At 35.4% G+C, this 4,338-nt stretch overlaps 1 long non-coding RNA gene across 1 annotated transcript; it reads right to left on the bottom strand.

Moving 5' to 3' along the window:
* Positions 1-2,399: 2,399 nt before the first annotated feature.
* Positions 2,400-4,016, bottom strand: LOC107866532. The gene is made up of 3 exons (XR_007053308.1): positions 3,613-4,016; positions 3,183-3,434; positions 2,400-2,869 (listed from the first exon to the last, which is right to left on the bottom strand). It is a non-coding gene; the product is annotated as an uncharacterized LOC107866532 (long non-coding RNA).
* Positions 4,017-4,338: the final 322 nt, after the last annotated feature.

Below are 4,338 nucleotides of genomic sequence, written 5' to 3'. Positions count from 1 at the left end.
TTGTACAAAGAAAAGGGCTCTTGGTTTGATTTGAAAATTGATTCATCTCGTAAAATATTGGTTTATTGGCACCTAAAAAATATTTAAAAATCTATATCTTTTAAAAATTATTTCATTATATTACAATCTTCGGAAGTATGTATTTATAAATATTTTATAATAACTTTTTTTTTGCTAATTCTAATTTCATGAGGTCGATTTTCTAAAAATATAAATTAATTTAAGACCATAACGACCTCCTAAGGTCAATAGGTATTATTTTATTATTTTTATAAGTGTAAAACTAACTTCCTAAAAATAATTTTAATTTATTTCAAAATACGGTTGATTTGCTCAAAATTATGAAAAATAAAATTGTAAGAATTAAACCTCATGTAATTTATTCTAGTAATTTTTTATTACTCAGGTTAAGGAAGGGAGCAAGAAGTGGCAGTCAATGAATGAAAGGTGTGTGTCACGCACAATAAAATTTTTCCTCACTCAATATAAAGTTCTTCATAGTCCTCCTTTCAACCAGGAAGACCAACAGCACTGTCTTTCAACGGAATACTCAAACAGAGATAGATTTAAAGAATTCTCTCTAATGGCGACTAAACAGGAAGCACTGGGTCGCTTCTTTTTTGCTCTTGATCTCTTGTATTATTCTCTCTGTTGTTGCCATTGTCGATGCTCATTCCAAATCCAAACACAAAAAACCCACCTCCAACTACAAAATTCCTGCCACAAATCCTCTTCATGCAACTTCCGAGAAAAAACGTCATTCACTGGCATGTTATCTCCTTGCTAGTGTTGCTGGTTTCATCTGTATTGGGATGTCATTCACTCCCTCATAGTGCTTCTTCAATGCAGTGATTTCGCCTTCCTTTGTTTCAACTTCAACTTTCTAAATCACCTTTTAGATCACCAACTTCCTTAACCAAATCCTCCAAACGTGTCTTCTCGTCTTCATTCTCTAATATCAAATGGCGATAGTAAAACGCCCTAAATATCGCAATAACTAAGCATCCACCGATCAGAAGCCATTCTTTCTCTTTGGGTCTCAGATCTTCATAAAAAAATCCAACGACAAGTCCAATAATCCACTGCAAGATACCTAAATCGGTATTCATGGGGCTCAAAAGCACTTGCAACAGAAGACTCCGAAAGTAAAGCAGCTTATGACTGAGAGCAAGTGTTCCGAAACGTCAACTTTGGTGAACAACCAGCCAAGCAGAGCCCCGACCAACGCTCCTGCAAAGTCACCTTTATAAATCAAACTATTCTTATGTTGCTAATTAATTACCATGTATCAGTTCTGATTAAAGATGTATATTTTGAGTTAGAATTAGTTGATTTCCTCATAAAGTAATTGGGTTATTTGATTCCTTAGAGAAGAGCTTAAAATTTGTCTTTACAATAATTATAATGTTATATTAAAGGAAAGAAAGTTGCCCATATCCCTTTTAAATGATCATCAGTAGGTATGCAGGGTGTTTTTCCTTTTGCCTCATCATTTAACAACTTGTTCTTATATTCCTGCTCTTTCAATATGAACTTCCTTACTCGGCTCACTGTTTAGTATCGGAATTCTAGTGCATACACTTGATTATATAATTTGAGAGCTTCTTGTTAAACATACATGCATACTATTTGTGTGTTTGTAGAATAACTTGGCATGTTAATTATACTATTATATTTTTTCATGTTTAGTTGCTTTATGTTCTTCACTGTCTCTCTAAGCTATGTTCTTCATCGTCTTTCGAAAATGACCACACTTATGGGATTTCACTAGTTATGTTGTTGTTGTAGAATAACTAGGCGAATTGAGCCTAAATCTCACTGCTTCTATGCTTGATTCTGCGTTATGTTTGCTCAATTATTCTTTTTTTCTTCTTGTTAACTAAAGCAAGGAAAAGTTCATCCTCTTGACAATGAGCCGTTCCTAATGCTTTTGGACCCAAAACAAAGAGGATATTTATTTGTTGTTGATGTTCTTTAACTTAAAGTTGTCCTGGTGAAAAATGCAAAAATTTCACTTATAGACAAGTGTAAAACAACCTTATCATACTTAACAAGGCATACCACAAGTTGTCTGCCCTGTCTTTCCCTTGTTGCTTAACGGTGCAGCCTAGCCAAGGCGTCTATTGAAAACAACAACCTCTCTGTCTTTTAGGTAGGACAAGGTTTGTCTATTTCAATGTTTGATTGGAATAAATTCACGGGATAACTTATTGTGGGATTGTAATGATATTTTTGTCCCACATCGAAAGTGAAATAGACTTCCTACGGGATATTCATTAACTTGTTTCCAACCAAATAAATCCTACATGATTTGATTTTATGGTAATAGACTTCCTCACAGGTACCAGAGTAGAGTCGAACTGGCAGAGTAGATATGTATTTCATATATCGCAAGCATTTGCTGAGAGCGGAGAAAATTGTGCTTCAAATAATGCATCCATGTTTTCAATCTAGCTACGTGAAGCCAGCCAGCCAGCCACGAGGTTCAATGGGTAATTAATTAGCTTTGAATAATACGAATTAAGAAAAATCAGCACGTTACAGATTAGGGAAGAATAAAAGCATCATCAATCGTGTTTATTAATGAACATCGGCTTGTTTGTAGTTTGTAAGAAGGAAAGCAGCAAAACGCCATGAGCCATCACATAAAAGCTTAAAATCTTATACCTGCTTAGCAAAATAACTGAACTTCCTTCTCAATTGATCAAGTTATTGAATGATCTGCTTGACCTTCAGCTACCAAATCGATCTGGTGCTCAATGAAACTTCGTATGTCGGGCAAACAGAGATGAGAATCTATGCATTGATACCCTCTTATCAAGCGGATACCCAGAGGAGTAGGAAACAAAAATCGCCGCCCAGCTTGTACCTGCAATTTGAATCCGCCAAACACACAAGTCTAATTTCTAGTACAAGATTGTTTCACCTCAAAGGAACCATGAACAGAAAACGATTTGGAATTTCAGCCCGAAATTGAGAATCTTGAAAGACAACTAGATAATAGTGCCACGATTCCCGCTATGTTTGGCAAGAAAAGAAAAAACACAAAGAGCAGGACTTGAATTGGGTCGTATGAGCTGTTTGACATGATATAGGAAGAAACTCAAGTTGTTCGTTAATTTTAAAGATATGTAAATAAGCCCAAAGCAAGAGGGAGATACTAAGAGAAATAAAGATTCAACCTTGTATAATTGCAATCCGGAGAGAGAGTTCCCAGGAAATGCTGGCAGATGTACTGGTACAGTCAGTTTCCATGCACCATTTCCCAAAGCATCGTCATTAGCTGAACGCATTGGAGTTATTGGAGGATGATAGCCTGCATCAGTTTCCTGCCTTTGGCTTATTATAGTCACCAAATACAGGATTATGCATGCACCAGTGTTCCTCTGAAGTCAAAAGAAGAAGGATATGCCGTGCTTTCTGTACGTGGATAGCTGGACAAACGGAAAAGAAGAAATAAGCCAAAAAGAAAAAGGATGATCTTGTAAACTGCATTGCAAAAGTCCCATAAGAATTCGCTGAAAGGAAATTGCATTTTAGGAATTGAACAAGTTCAATATAAAATTTAACAAAGTGTAAAAATTAGAATTCCAAAATCCCAGGCTCCATTACCTCACTGTGGCCCTAAATCAAAAGAAGGTATCCTTCCGTCCATACAGAACCATTTTGTCAAAGGATCAAAACCAGAAGGTTTAATCCAAAATAAGTGAAAGGAAGATCCATTTAAATCATTAAATAAGTTGTGTAATGTCTCGAGGGTTCATAGATTTATTGACTTCTGAGTATGAGGTTCAGTTCTTGAACACATTAATTAGTTGAAAGTCTAAAGCAGAGAAGGAGGCAACATCACAAACAATGACTCCAGGAAGAAACAGTTTAAGATTACACATGTTTTAACATTTCTATTTTCACTTGGGAGTTACATATTAATCGGACAAGCCCTTAGAAATTGCAGATGTACACGATAGACCACTTCAAATGTAGACGATTAGTTTTTCCTTATTTGTAATCCACGAACCATTAATTAGCAGGAAGTGATTATGAATTAAAATGGTATTTTATTTTTGACAAACTCTAAATTTAGTTCTTGCATGGGTATCTTACAAGTACCTAGCGTGATCCTTTTCGGCCCACGGACCACAATGCATAAAACATGCACCTACACGTGAAAAAAATATTTACATGTCTGTCATGGATAAATACCTCCAATGCAAAAATCAGATGGAGGACTATATATTAACTTTCGGTTGCAAAAATTAATGAAAAAAGTAACTTTCAATTTCGATTGTTGAATGTATTTGGATTTTGGAGCTTTGGGTTGTAGGCAATAGTGGGTTA

The sequence above is a fragment of the Capsicum annuum genome, chromosome 3, assembly GCF_002878395.1.
Source record: "Capsicum annuum cultivar UCD-10X-F1 chromosome 3, UCD10Xv1.1, whole genome shotgun sequence".
NCBI lineage: Eukaryota > Viridiplantae > Streptophyta > Magnoliopsida > Solanales > Solanaceae > Capsicum > Capsicum annuum.
This window is presented reverse-complemented; position numbering and strand designations above follow the sequence as displayed.